The 23,411-nt window shown below is 39.9% G+C and overlaps 1 protein-coding gene across 4 annotated transcripts in view; it reads left to right on the top strand.

The window, feature by feature from the left end:
* Nucleotides 1–19,869: 19,869 nt before the first annotated feature.
* ACOT11 (acyl-CoA thioesterase 11) overlaps nucleotides 19,870–23,411 on the top strand; it is a 161,281-nt gene continuing 157,739 nt past the window's right edge. For 2 of the 4 annotated variants that reach the window (XM_081946730.1, XM_081946726.1), the window contains exon 1: nucleotides 19,870–20,123. The gene's annotated coding sequence lies outside the window, so the exon portion shown is untranslated. Of the gene's footprint in view, nucleotides 20,124–22,921; nucleotides 22,942–23,411 lie in introns of those variants that run through there. The other 2 variants (XM_081946728.1, XM_081946727.1) reach the window with 2 other exon arrangements.

The following is a 23,411-nucleotide window of genomic DNA, read 5'->3' as shown; positions in this document are numbered from 1 at the left end:
AATCTAAAACAATCTAAAAATTACTAAATTCCTACTTATTGCTCAACCAAGATTAATTAATTTTTTATTATGAACTTTCATTGTCAACCTGTGTCTTTCCAATAACAAAACAGTCTTGTCTCTCTTGCCAGTTGTGGTGTCAGTCTTCTTTTTATCTCCTTTATAAGGTTTTTATACATTTCTCTCTGCACTTTGTTGCTTAAAGGATCTCTCAGGTAGTCTTGTTGCCCTCCAATTGTTTTTAAAATTAGTTTGTTTTTGGTTATCAATCATGCTTCTGAAAGAGTTTCTTTTCCTAAATCCATCATCATTACCCTTTTTTCCTCTTCTGTATCTTGAAATCTGGGGTAGAATTCCAATTCGTCGAAGTCCCTCTTCCATGTTCCCTTCATTCCACTTTCACCCACATTTGCTCCATTAATAAAATCATCAGTTGTTTTGTTTTTATCTTCTATATCTTCATTCTCCCCTTTAATTTCTGGGGCTCTAGCCCCTTCATCTTTTGATGTGAGAAATACTAGTTTTTCCAACTTCTTCTCAATTCTCCCATATCCTTCCAATAAATTTAGAATTCCAGCCAAAATATTTTGAAATTTTAAAGTTTCCTCCTCTGAATATTGATCCATGTTTCCAAAGAAAAGAAAAGAAAAGAAAAGAAAAACTAATAGCCACTGCCACTCTAGTCTTCCAAGCCTCTTTTATTTTTTAATTTTAGGTTGATTTAGGCACAAAGTTTTTTTTGTGCTTTTCAAAAGAGAAGGGTTCTATTTTATTTTGTTTTCCCCCCTTTCTCTCCCCTGCCAAAATAGTTCTCATAGGCACCTGTAAAAACAATTTGTGCCTTTGGCTCTTTATCAGTTTGTATAAACAATTTACAAACCCTTCTGCTACAAAGCCAGTGAAAACAAAGAGAAAAAAAATGAGAGATACATTGTTTCAAAAACTCCAGCTTTCGACTTCCGAGTGGCTAGTTGCTATTTTCCACTTTCACTATCTCAGACTTAAATGAAATAAAGTTCTTTAATAAAATTTAATAACAAGTAATAGAAAGGGTTGTTAAAGAAGGTTTTAGTCCAGAAATCAAAAAATAAAGTAACAAAGAACAGAGGAGAAAAAAAAGGTTGATCCATTCACTTTAAGAGAAGAAACGAACCATGTTACGAACATTTCAATCCACATAATATAGCTACAAAGAAAAAAGGCTTTCCAATGCAATCCAGTGTTAATTAATTTCGCAGCTTAATTCTTGCTTGAGGATCTGATTTAGCTTTTTTTTTTTAAAAAAAAAAGGTTTCTTTGGGCAGTTTTTCCAAAATAGTAAAAAAGTTTCACCAGATGGACTCACTTTCTCTTTTCACTTCCTTCCGGAGCATCCCAACTTCATCAGCCTGGGGGCTGCCTGTTTACCGCTGGCTTGAAGACCTTCCCTTGGGTCAGTCAGGGACTTTGCGATGTCCCTGAGACCAGCAAGGCTTTGTCTTCCTGGTCACTGTCTCTACAAGACGGTTTAGGTCCAGCTGGACCATCCAGCAACAAAAGTGTCAATGGCAGTCTCGGAGTGTCGAGACCGCACGTTGTGACATCGCGACGTGGCTCCTCCTTCTCCAAAATATTTTTATTGTCTTTGATGTTTATTATCTCCATGCAAGCTCAGTCATTGTACAGTATTGCACCTGTGAAACCTCTCACCTGGTGTTTTGCCCCAAGCTTATATTTTCTTTTATAGCCTTTTATGGGAGATACCTTCAAGTTCCTGGTGGTGATTTTAGCAGCATTTTTTTTAAAAAAAATTCTCCCACCATTAACTGTTTCTATGTGTGACTACTTAATATTTAAAAAGAATTATTTATATTATGATATTTTGTTTTCTAAGTAAATCCTGATTTTAATTATACCGTGAGATATTAATTTAACTTCTATTGGTTTTCTGATTCACATATATGAAAATTATAAAAGCCCCAAAGGTGGTGCTACAGAATTCATTTCATTTTTATCATCCTTTCCTCCCCTTCTCTTAGCTAGTAAAGATAGGGTGTGTGCGGGTCTTACCTCTCACACACACCAGGATTAAGTGGGTGGGTGTGAAGAAAAAGGTCTCCATCACAGCAGTGGTAAATTCCTACGAGTTCAGACCAGTTCAGCTGAACTGGGAGTGGTTTTGCAGCCTGGGTTGCTGGAACCGGCAGCGACCCAGGCCTGCCATGCTCCCAAACTAGTTTTCCTACAATGCCACCGTCTCGATTTTGGTTCTGCACATGCCCAGAACAATTATCATTGCACAAATTTAATTTTTTCCCATTTTTTAATGTTTTGTGCATTCACAGACCTATTTGTGTGCAAATGCACACATGGAAAATTGCGGGTGCAATGAACCGGCAGTAACCCATCCCTGCCTCACAGGTAGTGACAACAGGAGCTACCAAGTAGGTTAACCCGGGGGGGATTTCTGTAAGGGAAGGCTGAAACATCCCACTTTGTAAAGGTAAGTGGGAATGACCTTGGGATGGGGCAGGAGAGAAATGCTGCCTAGAGAAAGATCAGATAAGAGAGGCTGCATATTGGGCAGAGAAAGAGATTCACAGAAGAGCCTCCCTAACTTCTCAAGCTATAAGAGACAGAGGGAGATTGGTACTATCAAACTTGCAAGACTATTAATATAGACATACAATAAAGTAGAAGAGTTCATCTGTTTCTGTATTATTACAGATTGGGAAGGGACCTTGGCGATCTTCTAGTCCAACTCCCTGCTCAGGCAAGAAGCCCTATACCATTTCAGACAAATGGTTACCCAACATCTTCTTAAAAACCTCCAGTGTTGGAGCATTCACAACTTCTGGTGGCAAGTTGTCCTGCTGATCAATTGTTCTAACTATCAGGAAATTTCTTCTTGGTTCTAGGTTGTTTCTCTCCTTGATTAGTTTCCATCCATTGCTTCTTGTCCTGCCCTCAGGTGCTTTGGAGAATAGGTTGACTCCCTCTTCTTTGTGGCAGCCCCTGAGACATTGGAACATTGCTATCATGTCACCTTTAGTCTTGATACCTACCTGGCCTACGATGGCTGACACACCTTCATCCTGAAGTCTTTGCTACAAATGATGAAAACATCTAGCTTTCATATAGGATATTGCTGTTTGTGCCTAAAACACACAATCAACTTTCTTTCTTTCTTTCTTTCTTTCTTTCTTTCTTTCTTTCTTTCTTTCTTTCTTTCTTTCTCTTTCTTTCTTTCTCTTTCTCTTTCTTTCTCTTTCTTTCTTTCTTTTTCTCTCTTTCTTTTTGTTCTCACCTTCTCTCTCTCTCTCTTTTCTATAAACTTTTTCTAGCAAATGTATGAAGTGACTTCACATGCACATTATTTTTATGTTTAGATTTACTTTACCTCCAGGTTTGAAATGACAAGTTAGGGTTGAGGCTGAGTGCTCCTCTATGCTATTAATATACTATAATATGCTATTAAGGAGTGGGAAGATATTTTGGCCTGTTGAGCCAACAGAAGGCACTTTAAAGAACAATATTTCAGCTCTTGAGGATGTTATACTAAAGGCCAAGGCAACCAGCACAAGCACCTCAGTGGTACCCATAAACCTATTGAGTTCTATTGGGAATCCAGTCCCAATAAGATTTCAAAATAATGGAGCTGAAATCCCAAGATGATGAGAATAGCAATAGCACTTAGATTTATATACCACTTAACAGTGCTTTACAGCTTTGTCTAGAGTCAGCATATTGTCTCCAACAATCTGGATCCTCATTTTACTGATCTCAGAAGGATGGAAGGTTGGGTCAACCTTGAGCCGGTGAGACTCGAACTGCCGAATTGTCAGCAATCAGCAGAATTAGCTTGCAATACTGCATTCTAACGACTGTGCCACCATGACTCAGTGAAGAAGAAGAAACAATGGAAGAATTAGATGACAACTTTTGACAAAAGGGGACTAGAGCAAGTGGAATGGTGAATCAGAATAGAAATGGAATCAATAGAAAGATGAAAGAGGTGGCAAGTGGAATGAAAATAAAAAAGCCTGCTTATCACTTAGAGATGCTGAAGCATATCATGTTTTTTTACAGCAAGGATTCCATCGTTCTGCTGGAAAAGCACAGGTTATGCAATCAGAAGGGTGAAAACCCTTTGTACAAAAGAAAACTTGGACGCAGTGGTCCTCAGCTAGATTTATTGCAACCATACTTGCCTACCAGAACATGGTGAAGGATGTGTTGACTGTTGAGTGCAGCCTTTCAGCTGGTCTCTATTGAGTTTTCAACCCAAAATTCATAAACTTCTGGCAATCCTATCTGAGGATTTTGGGAGATGATTTGAAAACCTGGAGGCAGTAGGTTGGGGAGGCAATAACCTTAGTATATTTCCGACAACGTTAAGAAACCTTTTTCAGTTTTGTAATGCAGAAAGCAAGTATGTATTGGCAAAGCTTGGAGTTGAAGTTACTTCTCTGGATATTATGTATATTTCATGTAAGGTAAAGATAAAAGTTCCCCTTGCACATATGTGCATTCCCGACTCTAGGGGGTGGTGCTCATCTCCGTTTCAAAGCTAAAGAGCCAGCACTGTCGAAAGACATCTCCATGGTCATGTGGCTGGCATGATTAAATTCCGAAGGCACACGGAACACTGTTACCTTCCCACCAAAGGTGGTTCCTATTTTTTCTACTTGCATTTTTACATGTTTTCAAACTGCTAGGTTGGCAGAAGTTGGGACAAGTAACGGGAGCTCACTCCATTACATGGCACTAGAGACTTGAACTGCCAAACTGCCAACCTTTCTGATCAACAAACGAATTCTTTATTTTTTTAACTAACTCATTGAAACTACAAAATCTCATCTCATTTCAAGCAGTATATGCCAAATGTTGTTAATTCAATTCCTTCCTAATAGCTTGGATTGGTGCCATTAAGAAAAGCATTTGGTGCAAAGTCCAGGATTTGGTAAGAGAAGGAGCGGCCAGGACAGCCCGTTCTTAAGAGATTAAATCCAGAGGCTCAAATTATGTAACTGGAGAAGTCTATACATTGCATTAAACACTACTTATTCAAGACTTTTTTAATGGTTTGGGAGCTGGGAGAATGATGGGCCATGCAGTCCCCCAAGGGTATCATTAATAATTTGGGTTGCCCTCAGAAGACAAAGAGTTGTCCAAGGCACAGTCTTGTGAAGTTATCTGGACTGAGTTCAGTTCTGTGAGTCCCAAGGAAGTAGATAAGGCCCTTCAATCTGTCAATTTGGCCATCAGTTTGAACTTCACCCTTCCTGTTAAGGTGGCTTAGGAGATGACTTAAGTCCATATCAGTGGTGGGTTGCAGGCGGTACGCCCCGGTACGAGCATACCAGAACCTGCCAGGAGCACCCAATACCATTCCGGTATGGTGCTCCGGAGGGCCCACCCACTCGCCCAAGGTCCTTACCGGTCTTTTAAGTCTTCAGCGCTTCCGTGCACGTGCATAGCGCATACAGCGTCTGTGTGCCACTTTGCTGAGCAGTTGGAGCATTGCAGAGGCTCGCGGAGGTGCTAAGACACATGCACGTGTGTGCACACGGCCTGCGCGCGACCATGTGGATGCCGCTGTGCCCATTCCAACCATCCGGGATCTGGAACCTACCACTGGTCCATATGGTGGTATTGTACTCTTTAAAGGAGACAGATAGTCCTTCTGGACTTTAAAGAAACGGTGCTATGTCTCCTCCATAGGCAGTCATCACACGATTCCTCCATTCTAGACAATTATCATCCAGTATTCAATCTCCCCTTTGTGGAGAAGGTTGTAGAGAAGATGATTGGATGGTTGCTACACACACAATCTTGGAATAAATGAATTATTTGAACCCATTATAGTTAGTTTTCAGGCATGGGTATAGTACAGGGACAGCAAGAATCATGCTTATCAATGACCTTTGGCACAACCAAGTTGGTGGGTATCAGAGGTGGCATTCAACAGGTTCTGACCAGTTCTGGAGAACTGGTAGCAGAAATTTTGAGTAGTTTGGAGAACCGGTAAATACCAACTCTGACTGGCTCGCCCCCAACGCCTCCCGCGTTGCAGCTGATCAGGAGGGAATGGGGATTTTGCAGGAACCTTCCCCTGGAGTGGGGAGGGAATGGAGATTTTACAGTATCCTTCCACTGCCAAGCCCACCAAGCCATGCCCACCAAGCCATGGCATGCCCATCAAGCCACGCCCACAGAACTGGTAGTAAAAATTTTTGAATCCCACCACTAGTGGGGATGATGTAGCCATTCTTGTGCTCCTTGCTCTCTCAACAGCATTGATACTATTGATCAGGGCATCTATCCAGAGGTGGTATTCATCCAGTTCTGGAGAACCAGTAGCAGAAATTTTGAGAGTGGGGAGGGAATGGGGATTTTGCAGTATCCTTCCCCTGCCACGCCCACAAAGCCACGTCCACAGAACTGGTAGTAAAAAAATTTGAATCCCACCACTACATCTATCCTTCTGGACCATTTTGGGGATTTGGAGGTGAGGCGTTGTGCTGCAGTAGTTCACCTCCTTCCTTGGTGGTCATTTTCAATGTCAGTCCTTCAAGGCAGGACGACAGAGTTATAACTGCTAATATTACTTTATTATAAAGTTCTGGTAACAGAATCTTGGAACTCTGAATGCAATTCTCACAAGACTCAGTGGCTGGGAGTTGGAGTTGAAGTGTATACATCCTCCAGTTGTCAACGTTCGGAAACTTTGTCATATAGGAAGGAATATGATCATATTTTTATGGACCATTTGAACAAGGATAGGGTAGGGATGATACGTATATTTGGCAGGGGTGTTCTTTTGTTTTTATAAGAGAAAAAATTAAACTGGGAGCAGGTTAAAAGTCACAGATGTATTGTAAAAGCCACTTGAGAGTCCCATTTCTGCTTTCAGCTGGTTAGGTTTTCATCCAGTTCTCCAGAGGGCAAACTTTGTAAAACCTTGCATTGTATTGTACTTTCTCCTTTCCTTGTCGTTGCCATTCTGTCATTCATTTCTATGGAAACAGCAGAGATTGAACCTAGCAAGAACTCTTGATCACAGCCATTGCCTTTTTGGTTACAGTTTCCATGAGAACAGATGTTTGGTCATTGAAAAGGGGGGAATCTGTAACTGAGCCTTTGGTTGAGAGAGAAAAAGATTTGTACTCAGTTTGCACCCTTAAAATTCTCAAAAGTAGGTTTCCAGTGACTTTTGCTTGTTTTAGTAGTGTTCTCTTGGGAGTGAAGTCACCTCACTTCTAACACTTGAGAGCTAGGAACACAAGGGTAGTAATAAAGTTTCTAGAAAGTCCTGTATGTACTTTGATGTTTTGAATAACATCAAGGTGAGAGTGTAAACACCTCCAGGCCAAAGGATAGGTCAACCATCAGTAAAGTGCTTCTCCCAATAAACAATATGTATAAGGAAGTGTCTCCCCACTGTGCATTTTCCAAAATCCTGCAGCACAAAGGTGGAAGAATAAGATCTTGCCAAAATGATTTCAAGAAAATGTGCATTTTTTAAAATAAGACCTAAGCAAATGCATCTGGAATATAATGCAAGCACAGTGTCTTTGAAGTGCAACTGTTGAATCCCAGACATGGCAATGCCATGTAAAAAAATCATTGGGGAGATTGGCTTTTAACATTCTATTTATTGTACAGGTAGTTATGTAGTGTATATGCAAGTCAGGAAGTTTGAAGTAGTATTATGCCTTTTAAAAATATCAAGTTCGTGAAAACAACATTGACACCTGATATCAGAGATTGTAATAGGGTAGTGTGGATAGCAAAATAAATAAACATGGGGCTGCAATGAGTCAGTGGTGGCACAGTGGTTACAATGCAGTATTGCAGGCTAACTTTGCCATTACCAGGAGTTCAATTCTGAGAGGCTCAAGGTTGACTCAGCCTTCCATCCTTCCCAGGTTGGTAAAATGAGGAACCAGATAGTTGTTGGGGGCAATATGCTGCCTCTGTTAACAATAATACAATACAATACAATAGTAGAGTTGGAAGGGACCTTGGAGGTCTTCTAGTCCAACCCCCTGCCTAGGCAGGAAACCCTATACCGTTTCAGACCAATGGCTATCCAACATCTTCTTAAAGACTTCCAGTGTTGGGGCATTCACAACTTCTGGAGGCAAGCTGTTCCACTGATTAATTGTTCTAACTGTCAGGAAATTTCTCCTCAGTTCTAAGTTGCTTCTCTCCTTGATTAGTTTCCACCCATTGCTTCTTGTTCTACCCTCAGGTGCCTTGGAGAATAGTTTGACTCCCTCTTCTTTGTGGCAACCCCTGAGATATTGGAACACTGCTATCATGTCTTCCCTAGTCCTTCTTTCTCTTAAGCTAAACATACCCAGTTCCTGCAACCGTTCTTCATATGTTTTAGTCTCCAGTACCCTAATCATCTTTGTTGCTCTTCTCTGCACTCTTTCTAGAATCTCCACATCTTTTTTATATCGTGGCGACCAGAACCGTTTAGAGAGGGTTGTAAAGCACTGTGATGTGGTATGCAAGTGTAAGTGCTAGTGCTATCAAGGAAACAAAAAAAAATCTATGTAAAAAACCTGTGACAACAGTGTAATACAATAGAAACATGTAAAAAAAAGGAAAAAGATAAAAATATGGTCTGGAGCACTGCATCATTAACAAAGTAATCCACACCTGCAACACACACACACACACACACACACACACGTGTGTGTTGGGGATGGGCATATTTCCTTTAGTAAAAAGATTGGGAGGCAATTTTGCATCTTTGAGTTTATAAACAATCTGATCCTGGCTCTTTCTTCATATAATTGCCTATCTGGTTATAAACATTGAATCTTGCAATCCAACATTTAATGTCTGTTCTTCATTTACATATTGTCACACAAGATTTTGTTCTTTTGAGAAATTATTCTCTGTGCATTTGGAACCCAGAAAAGTGTCTATCTATCTATCTATCTATCTATCTATCTATCTATCTATCTATCTATCTATCTATCTATCTATCTATCTATTTATCATTTATCATTTATCATTTATCATTTATCATTTATCATTTATCATTTATTTATTTATTTATTTATTTATTTATTTATTTATTTATTTATTTATTTATTCTTCGCATTTCTAAACCGCCCCCTCTCCCAAAAGGGACTCGGGGTGGTGTACAGTCCACACAACACATAACAAATAATAAGTACAAATATAAATATAAATATAAATATACATATACACATGGAAGAGGTTAAAAATTAAAAGAGCTGTATAGAAGAATAAAATATGGCTCTAAAAGCCCTAAAATCAATTATATTTAAAACATTTCCCTTAAAATAACCAGTTGAGAGTATACTTCCAGGAGGTAGCAGTTGTAACAATTATAATTATGCCAGGCCAGCTAATCGAAACAGATGAGTCTTCAATTTTTGTCGGAAGGAGCGGAAGTCCATGGTGGTTCTAATGTCGGGGGGGGAGGTCATTCCAGAGGGTTGGGCCCATCACAGAGAAGGCCCTATTCCTTGGCGCCGCCCGCTGGCATTGCCTAGTGGACGGCACCTGGAGAAGGCCCTCCCTGTGAGAGCGGATTGGCCGCAGGGATGTATGTGGGAGGATGCGATCCCGCAAGTAACTAGGTCCTGTGCCATGGAGCGCTTTAAAGATAGTAATCAGGACCTTGAAACGCACCCGAAAAACCACAGGCAGCCACTGCAGCTCGCGCAGGAGCGGTGTTACGTGGGAGTATCTAGAACTTCCCATGACAACCCGCGCGGCCGTGTTCTGGACTAGCTGCAGTCTCCAGGTGCGTCCCAAGGAAAGCCCCATGTAGAGAGCATTACAGTAGTCTAGGCGAGACGTCACCAGCGCATGAGTGACTGTGCGTAGGGCATCCCGGTCCAGTAGGGGGCGCAATTGGCGCACCAGGCGAACCTGGTGGAACGCCCCCCTTGCCACGGCTGTCACATGGTCATCCATTGACAGCCGGGCATCTAGGAGGACGCCCAAATTGCGCGCCCGTTCCACAGGGGGCAATTGCTCGTCCCCTATGGCCAGCGATGGGGTCAGCTGGCTGAACCGAGGTGCCGGTAGCCACAGCCACTCAGTCTTGGAGGGGTTGAGTTTGAGTCTGTTGTCCCCCATCCAGACCCCGACGGCTTCCAAACACCGGGACATCACTTCGACAGCCTCGTTGGGGTGGTTTGGGGTTGAAATGTACAGCTGTGTATCATCAGCGTACAGATGGTATTCAACCCCAAAACCACGGATGATCTCGCCCAGCGGCTTCACATATGCATTGAACAGGAGGGGCGAGAGGACCGATCCCTGCGGCACCCCACAAGAGAGTGGCCTCAGGGTCGATCTCTGCCCCCCTGTCAACACATACTGCATCCGGCCGGAGAGGTAAGAGCCGAACCACCGTAAAACGGTGCCTCCGACTCCCATCCCCTCCAGCCGGCGCAGTAGGATACCATGGTCGATGGTATCAAAAGCCGCTGAGAGATCTAATAGGACCAGGATAGAGGAACAACCTCTATCTCTGGCCCTCCAGAGATCATCAACAATCTAAAATAAATAAACCCAATTTTAAAAGTTGTTATCTTCTTACATCTTACAGGTGCTTCTACTGTCCTGATTGTGAGTTCTTGGTTTCTACTAAATTGAGAAATTCTAAGGGGTACTTCATTTATCATTTTCTTCTGTAGTGATTTCTTTACTACACTATAATAGTTTTGTTTGATTCTTTCCTTTTTAAAGGATGGGGTGCTTGGTTGTGTTCTTTCTTTGGAGCCAATAGTCTGATGTTGATTGTCAAGGATGGATTTTTCTGAGAAGTCCTGTCTACTACACGGCATTCTTTTCTATGATGGTGCTTCCATGCTGTTTCCTTATAATGCTGCTTTCCTGGTTGACTTCTGTGTTGTGGGGAAAGAGAGAACTCTCTGTTCAGAACCCTTTTAAAAATATTTTGTAGCTATTAACAGTATGCGGTCTCTGTTCATTTGATCTGCTGTTTTGTTTTGGAGGAAAAGTCTATGCTTCCTCCCCACACTAACATTTTCCATGCTCTAATTCCTTTCCTCCAATGCTCGCAAATATCACCCCATCTTTAGTGAGTCCTTGTAGCGATTTTGAGGTGAGCCATGCAAATCCTGGCAGCTCAGTAATAAAAATACAGAGATACAAGCTTTTGTAACTCCCCTCTTTCCAGTATGACTTTGAAGCATCTTACAGAGAGCAATGTTTACACAAGGTTTTCATTTTCCTGTTGCTTTAAGTTATTTAGCGAAACCCTGAATGTGTCTCCTTATGGGTTATGGTGTTTGCATCAAATGACCGACTCAGTTGGAGTTATTTCATCTGACATTATAATTACATGTTGGTCCAAAGAAAGTGCCATTTTCTCACGCTGCCCTTGACAGGGTATATTCTGAGAACATACCTAGCACAGTTTACATCTTCCTTATCCCAATAATTCTTATCTGCAAATCTGCGGCAATCTTTTGTTAGCCTTGCTGGCTGACAATTTCAGTGGTTTGTAATCCCAGCGCTTCTAAAGACACTGTATTGAGAAAGACTGATCTACAGAAGTATATCAAAGGATATTGTTAGATTGGGTAATGGATAGGCACACACAGACTTAACGGTAACAACAGCTCTTTATTAAGTACAACAAGTGAGAACAATCCAGCGAAGGTTGAGTCTGACAGCAGCCCTTTTATAGGGAGCTGTCAGACCCTTTGACCAATAGGATTAAACCTCTGTTCCCGCCGGAACAGAGGACCTTGGTGGAAACCACTGTAGTTAAAATAAGTATCTAACAGATATGTTCTTTTTTTGAAGAGATAAAGACATATTAATAATTGCCAATCAACAACTTAATTGGCACATAAGAATCCTGGTTGTCTCATACCAAGATCCACCTCTATCTGCCCCAGGAGCTCAGTTTTACACAGGGTGTGTGCGTCTGTGTGTGTTATGTGTGCACATAGCCTAAGCTATCTTGATTTTCTCAGTCCCTCTACAACTTAGACATATTTATTCAGAATAAGTATCAGTCACAATGAATGGAAGTTCCTTCCATGTAAAATATATTTGGGTTATAACCTAAGGATGAACTTGTATATTTGTAAAGATCATCTGATTTGGGAATCCAAATCAGGAGCTCAAAAAAATGGTGAGAGCCGGTGCAGGTCATTCTGGAGGTTTCAGTGCTTAGAATAAAAAACAAAGTTTAAAAGAAGAGAAATTTCCTTCTTCCACAGTTTAGCATGGGAAAATACACGTCAATGTAACCTTTTCTTCCAGTAGCATAGTAAGACTTAGAATATTATGAAGAGATGAATCATCATGCTAGCTATCATAAAAGTTAATTCAGGTATTTTTGAACAATTCATTAAGGTACTGGTCAACAACTGGGAAGATCCAGGTTCAAGTCAACCATGGGCAGCCAATTGGTGGGAGAAGATGTGTCCATGACACCAAAACGGCATCCATTTTTAATGTGCATCTCAGACACACATTAAAAGAGATAAGGTTTCGGTTGCTTACATGTGCTTATTGTTTGATGTCACTGACATTCTTGGACATCCCTGAACCCTTTTTTATCCATGGAAATGCACTGGATGAGCCAAAGCTACCTCACAGATTTGCTGCTGATGTAACAAAAATAGAGATAAGCTACATTGAGTTCAGGGAGGACGTCAAGGAATTGCGCAACAGGTGTCCAAATGAAGTCGGGGATGCTGACACAGACTTGTAGTTTTATATAAATAAATATATATTAACATCGGTATTTACAGCAGGCAAGATAGTCAGGGACATCATGAGGTAAATCAAACAGCATAGAGAGCACACAGAAGAAGAAGACGTGAGGAAAGGGAAACTCCCACAGCAACCAATCAGAGCGTAGATTGTTTCTCTCTTAATTTTGTTTCTTTTCAGTCAAAATGTCATGAAATTTGCAGTCTGAATAACCTACAGCACAACAGATTTCCTAAAACATTTTTTGCCCTTTTCTGATTGCAATATAATTGACTTCAAGGGTTCGAAACAGACGTAAGAGGAACATAATCATTTGTTAGTTCCATAAAACAGATCAGTCGATATACTAATACAAATAGTCAGTTGATTTGAAATAGGGCAGTCTCACAAAGCACTGCTAGACAAATGCTTCAGAGGAGCTACAGTCTTACAACCTCATGATTTCTGCACACAGGTACATACCAAAACACTGTGACAACCTGATTGCAAGAGTTATTTTAATTTGATGCCAGACTTGTCAGTCACTAAGCTTCATGATCCCCTTCAATCCTTCTAAAGCTTTTATTTTACATAAACAGGAAAAAAAAGATCTATTCACCATAGATTCTCAACATTCTGGATGTCCAAACAACAGATCAGAAACGGAACTCCACGGAAGTCCAAGGTTAGAAGTGAGAAGGTTCATATTGTGTATGTTAGGTTTAGGTAAATTAAAATCTGTTCCAGAATCTCGTGATTCTATAGTGAATAAATATGATCCATATCCCTAGTTAAAATGCATTTACTTCCACTTCAAGGTTAGGACAAACTCACCAATAAATTATCTACATTTACTAAGAATGGATAAATTCTGCTTTTCTTAAAGGCAATGTTTTCATCATATTACCTGAAATTTTACCAAAGACTTGCAATTTTTCATCAAATATTGCTCTAGCAAATTGGTCAGAAGTCATAAAGAACGAGAAGAAGTGACTATTTTTTAATGTTTCACAGAATTCCCAGAAATCTAAAATAAAAGTTTACAACAATACAGGTATCCTTGAGTTCTGACCACAACTGAGCCCAACATTTCTGTTGTTAAGCAAAATGTGTGTTAAGTGAATTTTGTCCTCTTTTATGACAAGAAATTATATGGAAAGACTTCAAAGGTTTATGGGGAGAACAAAATAGAGTAAGAGAAAATGCCTCTGGGTTTTGTTTTAGTTTTGTTTTTTAAAGGAGACAGTTCCAAATTAGGTGGGGTTAGAATTTAAATGCTAATTTGAATATGCGAAATAATTTAATACTTTAGCATTGAAAGTCGTAACATTTATGAGAGGTAACCCTGAATGCTTAAGACATATGCAGAATCTATTTGGAAAAGGGACCCTTTTAGATACCAGGCTCTGAACCAACATCTTCAACCGCATTTGGAAAAATGCCTATAATCAATGCAGCTCTCACAGCAATAATATGGCGGTATCATGACTAATCACAGAGCATAAGTAGCTACTTTTGGATCAGAGGAGTGAAGTCCAAAAAAGTAACTGAGAGATGACAATGGAATTACTGTCCATCTTTAAACAAATTTATTTTTCCCTCTATGAGGTATTTGAAATATAAGCTTACAAATAGTCTTGTACTGCGCTCTTCAAACTTGATTGCAGAAAATACGACTTCAGCACCAGAGTAGTCAATGCCTGGAATACACTGCCCAACACTGTGGTTTCTTCCCCAAACCCCCAAAACTTTAACCTTAGACCCTTGATGGCAAACCTATGGCCTTCTTTTAAGCCATTTTTCGCCCCCCGGAGGCTTAGGCGAAAAATGGCCCTATGAGCAAACCGGAAATCTATTCCCGAATTTCCAGTTTGCCCGTAGGGCCAGTTTTTCATTCCTCTGAAGCCTTCAAGGAAGCTCCTGAAGCCTCTGGAAGGCCTCCTGGGGGAGGGGGCTGTTTTCACCCTCCCCAGGCTCCTAGAAAGCCTCTGGAGCCTGGGGAGGGAGAAAAAAGTGCGCCAAAAGCAGTGTGTGTGTGTGTGGGGGGGTGTCACGCAGGTCACGCACTCATGCACTCTGGGGTCATGCGTATAGCATTATGGGTGTGGGCACGCTCGCACATGCCTTCCCGGCGCTCCCCCCGCTTTTGGCACCTGATCACAAAAAGGTTAGTCATCACTGCCTTAGACTGTTTACTGTCGATCTCACCCCATTCTTAAGAGGTCTTTAAGGGCACCAGCGTGCCTACCATCCCTTAATATTCCCTTGTATTCATATTCATTTCATGTATCCATAATCATGTTTATACTTATATCTATTATCTAATTCATGCTTGATGAAATAAATACATATAAAATATATAAATATAAACTTGAATGACAATGTGCCAGAATGACAAAGGGTGCACTACCAAACAAATATGACAATTACATCCTTGTGTCAGGATGTCTGATGCACGTACAAAAGTCATGGCATTTGCATAATCAAAGGTCTCCCTACGTGGCAACTTTAAAGACTTGTGGATTTCAACTCCCAGAATTCCCCTGATTGGCTGGGGAAGTCTGGGAGTTGAAGTCCACAAGTCTCAAAGCTGTCAAGTCTGGAAACCCTTGGATTATAATATCATACATGGATTTCTGCCTCTCCCGCGGACGCCCATGGCCAAGAGCAGTAACACAAAATGGCAGGTGCAATTGGGTGCCTAAAGCCCCTGCCATTCTTATTTCTATGTGACATGTGGGGTCTGCATTAAAAAGGGAAGGAGTTTTGATCACCCCGACATGCCTACAATTTTGACATTGTTGCATTGCTTGCAGAGGCCCCTGCCCACTGCCAATATTGCTCAAACTACAACAGCCACGTCAGAATGCCTAAGGGGTGGACCAGTGGTGAAATTCAATTTTTTTACTACCGGTTCTGTGGGCGTGGCTTGGTGGGCATGGCAGGGGGATACTGCAAAATCCCCATTCCCACCCCACTCTGGGGCCAGCCACAGGTGGTATTTGCCGGTTCCCCAAACTACTCAAACTTTCCTCTACTGGTTCTCCAGAACCTGTCAGAACCTGCTGAATTTCATCCCTGGAGAGAGGCAAGGGAAAAAAATTCATGTATATAATTATCAGTATCTTGGTTTTTTTTTTTTTTTAAATGAGCAGGATCCATGTACAACCCAAGTGGTTGGATGGAAAGGAGCCCAGGTACAATCACCAGCAAACAGGAATTCCCTTTCAAGATACCAATACGTGGATATCTTTTTGCCTTGTTAGATTTTATTAAAAAAGAAGTCAAATAAAATAAAAATGCAAAGTTTAAAAAAGGAAAAGTAAAGAAAGTTGAGTTTATCTTGGGGAGGGGGTAACCATTTGAATTACATTAGTCAGATATGTTGTCATTAGCTGGACCATCTGATTTTTAAGTGCCCATGTGTTATCCAGGTATACTTCAGATCAACGCAAGTAGTTCTCAACTTACAACCATTCGTTTAGTGACCGCTCAAAGTTACAAAGTTTTCACACGTATGATGACTGCAGCATTCCCGTGATACATGATCCTCCCATCATGTGACCGCGGGGATGCTGCAATGATCACAACATGAGGTAAAGAAAATCAGCCAGAGGCTATCTCAAAATCTCTATTAAAGGTTGCAGAACAATTTCTTTTGACTCGTTCTCAGGATTTCAACTTAACCCACCCGGATTCTAATTAACTGGCTTGTAATTGTTTCTGGACATGGCACCAACTTTTAACTTTCCCCTATTGTCTTTACTTTATAGGAATACCAATCAGACCTGATCAACATATTAACTCTGGTCCCCAGCAGACAAAAGACTTCAGGGACGTCAACTTATCTCATACTGTATAATAACGGTCTGAAATGAGACAGGAGCCATGATGTGCCAGAGTGACCAAAAGCATAGATGATAGGTTTATGTGTAGAATGATTGTTACTTCAAGGCTAAGCAGTTTTCCCCATATTATTAGAGAGTCTGCAGGAGAAACAGTGGCTGAGCCCATCCATTGTGCTAAGCCATAATGTGATTTGCCTGGTTTAGGGTTTGCATGATGTGACAGCAAGCATTAAAGTAAGTCCAAGGGACTGAAGTCCCAAGGTCAGTTACCTAATTTCATTCTCTTGGAGCAGATATAATCACTGAACTGACAGGCTGATTGATAATGCAGTATACAGGCTTTTGGGAGTGGTATCGGGTATTTATTCTGCACTCATATCCCACTCTTCCTAACATGAATCAAATGGAAGCTGGCATGCACTGGCTGGTTCAAAACTGTTCCATTGGCTTCATTGCTAATAATCAATTATGGCTTGCGCTCCAATTTAGTATGGAGCCATTCACATCAATTTGATTCAAATTAATCATGATTCAGTCACAAAAGATGACAAAAGATGGGGTTTGCGTGTCAGAAGGTGGCAAAAGGTGCTAACATGACCCCAAAGCACAGCAACCATCATAAATATGAATCAAGCATCTGAATTTTGATCACGTGATCGTGGGGATGCTGCAATGATCATGAGTTTGGAAAATGATCGTAAGTCAATTTTTTCAGCGCCGTTGTAACTTTGAACAGACACTAAATGAACTGTTGTAAGTCAAGGACTACTTTCCATCTTGCCTAGAACTGACTCTAGGAGGCTTACAACCAATAAAAGCAACAAGATCAAACTTTAAAACATTAAAACAATAAATGTTGACACCAAAATTGATTTAAAAATTAACAAAGGTGACAAGGAAGCAAGCAAGATGCACATGGGGAGGAGGTGGGGTCTTAGCCCAGTCAGTTAACCATCTCCATCATGGCATGCCTAAATAAGAGCCTCAGGTCAGTTGGCAGAGACAGATGTTCAAGACCCTTCAGAAGGCCAAAGGGATCAGTGCGGGTATCACCTTGTAGGGCACACTGTTCCAGAGGGCAGAAGCCACAGCAGAAAAGGTTCTTCTCCTGGACCCCATCAGCCAGAATTCCTTGGCTGATGGGATCTGCAGCAAGCCCCTTCTGCTGGCCTGGGTGCAATGGGTCAATACCACTGAGGTGAGACAGTTCCTCAGATATGTCTTAAAATTCAGCCAATGGGATGGCAGAACAAAATAGCAACCAAGTAATGTCTTATCTCTAATCTTATCTCCTATACTCCTTTTGTATTTTGCTGAGGTGGGGGCTAGCTAACGGTCAACAATTAAAATAGAACAATTAATCAGTGGAACAATTTGCTTCCAAATTCTGGGTACTCCAACACTAGAGGTTTTTAAGAAGAGATTAGGCAACAATTTATTTGAAATGGTATATGGTTTCCTGCTAGAGCAGGGGATTGGACCAGAAGACCTCCAACGTCCCTTCCAACTCTGTTATTCTGTTAACACAAGAGCCATTGGTTGCTCTGCAATATTGCAGCAGACACCTCCTCTCAGAATGGCCAGGAAAAAATAGAAGGGAAAGGTGTCATGATGACACCTTTGCTGCTGGAGGAAAGAAGGGAATCCTGCAAAGAGAATGAGGTGGGAATTCTCACCATTAGGAAGCCATTCATTCAGCAATTCCAGATGAAGCATGGCAGAAGTTTCTTCATAGTGTTACAAAGGAGTAGAAGCTTGGCCTGCTAGTTTTCAATTTGTATATAAGGCCTACAATATATGGCAGAACACTGGAGGGTAGGTATGAGTCAGATCAACAGGTCTAAAATCCATGTCTCAATGGTCAGGGAGCAACTGGATAATCATGGAACCTCTATTAAGGATCAAGAGGCATCTGTGAAGACCACAAGACATATCAACAATGGTTTTTAACAGATTAACAGAGTTGGAAGAGATCTTGCAGGTCATCTTGTCCAACCCCCTGCCCAAGCAGGAGACCCAGAAGTCTTGTCTTCTTTGAGCCAAATGTCTTGTATTCTGAACAACAGTGAACATCAACCCCCCAAAAGAAAGAAATTTCCTCATATCCACAGAAGCTTGACTTAAGATTTCGGACGGACTTTTTAATCAATTGCTGTGGAACAATAGCCAGAAGCTCTGGAGTGTTAGAGGCGGAGGTGTCGAACAAAACAAGTAAGAAAAATACCCAAAACAAAGAGGCTTTTTCTCCCAAATAATACATGAAGTTTCCAATCTGATGAAACATTGCTATGGCTTTATAGGGATAATGAAATATGGGAGAAAACAGATTTGCATTTTGTGGGTTCTCAGCTGTTTTTATTGGTTATTTCTATTGACTGTTCCGCCTTCAGAGAAGTGTAAGTCCTCTCAGAGCTTGACATAAGGTTTACTTTGATATTATATGGAAATATTTCGGTCTACGAAATGTTTAGTCCAGAACTTCAGCATAATCTTCTGAAAAAATTGAATCATAAAGGAATTAAAATTTAGCCATTCCAAATGCAAATTGTTGTTCTTTACATACTCATTTATAACATTCAGTTCAGAATGATATATCCAGATGTGAAAAAGGGCAAACCTCTATCAGTTTTGATTTGTGTGCAAGGGGAATTTGCAGCAACTACAGCTTCCAGGACAAGCTACACCTGCTGAAATTCCTTTTTCTGGAGGACTAAACATAGCATTTATTTTACTGTAGTTTTACATGAGCTTGTCCTGTGCTCAATCTATTAAAGTATGTTTTTATTCAGGAAAGCTCCACAAATGCAATATTAATCATCTGTATTTAATCATCAAATTTAGAACAATTCCTTAATCAAAATAAAAAATGGTGTGTGTCCACAATCCTGTGCCTTTTTATTGAGGACCAGTTTTAGCAATAGCATTTATATCTGAGAACTCTAGTGCTGCAAAGGAAAGAATACTTATCATGTCCACATTCCTCTTTCACAAGAGCAGTCATCTCTAGGGACGCTTCTGACCTAAATGAGAACGAACAATATGAGAGCAACTTGAAGTTGAAGGAGAGGAAAATTTAAGCTTATTTTACATTAAAGCCTATGTCAACTTGCAGAAGTCAACAGACCAAATACTGCATTATTTTTTCCCCAAGATGAAGATAACAGACTGGGTTTTGGGAAAGGTTGTTTCCATAATGATATTAAAGGCATCAGGTTGTTAAAAAAAATGTAACAATCACCTCCTTAATGTGAATCACCTTGATATCATTGCAGACAGATTTCTCCCATCTAATTATCAATTAGTTTACAGGAAATCTACTAAAGTCCACTAGACCTAGAAGAGCTTACTTCTAAGCATTGAAAACAAGGCTCTGCTTGTACTAGTTTCCTGGATTTGTTTTGTTCATTTCCTTAAAGAAACTGGGGTTAAAGATATCTATAGATGACCTTGTTACCAACTTAACTGTAGATTTCACCAATGTTCAAGTCACTAAGATGGTGGATACATTGCTATAGAAACTAAAGCTACCAGCTTTTCTGTGCCAGTGCTTCAAAAAGTAATGTAAGTAATATTTATTCATGTACTGAAGTATTTTAAGAAAGTGGGTCAAAATTAAATCTTTTCATGCTACTTAGAGTTTGAAAAAGACGATGGTGGTTGGAATGTTGTTCAGCTTCCTACACCCCTGGCTGTGGTTAATGGATTAAACAACATTTAAAGAATTAAGTCTACCCATCCCTACCTCTGCATAGCCTCTCCTTGGTTTACTAATTCCACAGTGTCTTTTAGCAATACTTTATGAATGAATGCCATTTCTTTCCATGGGAGGTCTAGAGTAGCCATTTTCTCTATGGAATAATGTCATTAAAATATTTAACCTTTTGCCAGTTCATAAAGATTTGACACCTAGGAGGGGCAGTTTGGGGGGCATTTAGAACCTTGGCTATAAAGGATTTGGGGTGTAGGGGGGAGGTCAAAGGGGTTGCTAAAAGATATTCTTGGAAGTAATCCAGATGCAACTAAAGGCTTGCATTAAGGAATATATTTAAACACCTCTGTATATCTTTGAAGGCTTAGCAGTGTAGATTTTAAGAGTCTTATCAAAATGAGAACACTGGAGAGAGAAAAAAAATAGATGCCAAGATTCTAGCTTGTCTATTTTTAACTGAGATATGTCTGCGTTTGATAAAGTAATATGCAAGTTTGTTTTCTTATACATTTGTCTTTCAAGTACATTGTCTTTTAAGATAGTTAAGGAATTATATGGCATGACTAATAAGTACAGTTCTTCAACCATTATTGAATTCAGTCAGCCTTGTCTCCTTCATACAGTATTCCATCTACACTAGTGATTTTGTAAGTGTCAATAAAGTGTTTCTTCAAGTCCCCTAGCGTTCCTCTCATATCATCTTTCTTGACTTGTTTCTGCTTAAATATTCTGTGTGATTATATTTAGAAAATGCTTTGGAATGTACCTATAAGGAAGGAATCCCAGTTTTGTGCATTATTTTGAAATTTAATAATGTTTTTAATTGAAATGAAAGTGTTTTGATGCAATCTTTCAAGCGAGCACTGCTTTTCAGCATTAGTGAGCATCCACAAATCAACGCTCTCTTCATTTTAATTCATACACAGGTATCCTTGTTTATTTATAGCCTGTCTTTCATTTAGGAGTTTAAGGTGGTATGTTTTGCACTCCCTCCTAGATTTTGTCACAATTGCAATCCCATAAAGTAGTGAATTTAATGGCTGAGAGAAGGTGAGATTCTGAATCTTTCTGAATTTAGCCCAATGCCTTAGCCAATGCATCACACAGGATCATGAAGTATATGCAGAAATTAAATTTTACTGCATTCTCTTAAGCTATTCCTCCACAGTCTTCCCATGCTTTAGTAGAGAAAGAATGACTATCCAAAAACCCTTATATTCAAAACAATATTATAAAACAATATTATATTAAAACTCTCTTGATGGGACTGATTGATGACATAGTCTTCACCTGATGAGTAATTACGGTTTCTTAGTAAAAGACAAAAAAACATGAAATCTGGTCCCAACAATCGTAAATGGATTAATAATGTGCCCTATCTAGAAAACAAATGTGTACATTTCAATGAATATTCTCAAAGTTGTTTTTTCAAAAGGCAACTGGACTGTTGTTGTTTTTTCCTTGAAGAAGATGAGGAAGTTTCACTTCTCATCCAAGAAACTTCATTGGTTCTGACAACATGGTGGGGGCTATGGAGGGATTAGTTCTGACATAGCCCCCACCATCCTGCCAGAACCAATAAAGCTTCTTTGGTGAGAAGCAAAACTTCTTCATCTTCCTCAAGGAAAAAAACAGTCCAGCTGCCTTTTGAAAAAGCACCTTTAAGACAACTATAACCTGGATGACTGAGAGTCTCCACAGACAACCCCAATGGGTGCTTATGGACAGGGAAGGCAGACTACCTCATTTAAAGCAACTTTACCCAAAATATCTTTGCCTGCGTCTGTGCCCATTTTCTTCCTTATATACAATTCCCCCACTTTTCCATCATAAGTATCATTTTTCAAATTTACTATTTTATAATCATAACTATTATTTCCTGTGCAAGAAAGAACCTTTTGTATTTTTTTATCCTATTACAACGTTCAATACCTAAAGTGGATCATACCATCCAGAATAATGTATGTTACAATTTGCCATTGAAAATGGGGATTAGAGACTTGTATCTCCCTGTCTTTCGTCCTGATTTTCTTGTTCTGCTTGTTGAAGAACTTGCTGATCTGGCATGAAGAAATCTCACTCTTAGTTTAACCAAAATCCATATTCAGGCATTATGATAAGTGGGCCAATACAAGATTAACAAAACAATGTACAAGCTTTTGTATCTCTAAGAACGCTATACCAAGAAAGAAGGATGAAGAAGAAAACAGGGGAGATACTTACATACTTACATTTTTACTTTATTTTTCTGTGTCTTTAAAAGAAATTACCTCTTCTGATAAAATTGTGAGGTTTGAGCAACTTGAGCTTGGATAATTATTCTACAAGAGAAAGTAGCTTTGGAGGGGAGTGGGTTTCTTTTGGGGTGGTAGTTTGGATATTTTGCTTTTCACATTTAAACTAGAAGAATTTTGGCATCTTTGTTCGTAAGAGTGGGAACAATTTGCCCTCCAAATGATGATGAACCATAACTCCTACTAACTTCATTACTTTTACCTTTCTTGCTGGAACTGCTAAGGGTGGAATTCCAATGTCTCCCATCCTTGCTCTCTAGCAGGAGTCTCCAAACAGGCTGAGGAATTCTGGGAGTTGAAGTCCACAAGTCTTTAAGTTGTCAAGTAGAGAGCCCTGCTCTAAAGTCATAGGAATATTCTTCCAAGATGCAACAAGGTAGGCAGGTAGAAATGATCAATATCTACTTTCAAATGTTGGCTTGAGGTTTGCTTGCTGCAAATCTTAAGCCGTATTTATAGTAAGCCACCAGAAAAATAACACATCAGAAAAAAGTATGCATAAATATATAGCTGATAGAGCAAATAACTTAAGAATGGACAGCTATCAATTCTTTTATGGAAATGTTGGAAGGTCTGCTTAAGGCCTGCATTTATATGGTAAAGTCAGTATCAACAGAAAGAGTTCCATAATTGAGCAACCACTACTAAGAAGGTTCTTCCAATTTTGCCATTTCCTGTATTAATAGTTCTATGGAGACATTAACTTGTCAAGCAAACCTCTTTTTGCAGAAAAATCTGGTCTTTAAGAAATTTGATAATATAAGAAGAAAAATTGAGAGTGTTATGGCATTTAAATGCTCAATATATTATAATACTAAACTTAGGGAAATAATGTTAATATGAATG

The sequence above is a fragment of the Natrix helvetica genome (assembly GCF_964273705.1).
Source record: "Natrix helvetica genome assembly, chromosome: 3".
Classification (NCBI taxonomy): Eukaryota; Metazoa; Chordata; class Lepidosauria; order Squamata; family Natricidae; genus Natrix; species Natrix helvetica.
The sequence above is the reverse complement of the archived record's forward strand: the minus strand, read 5'-3'. Positions and strand labels throughout refer to the sequence as shown.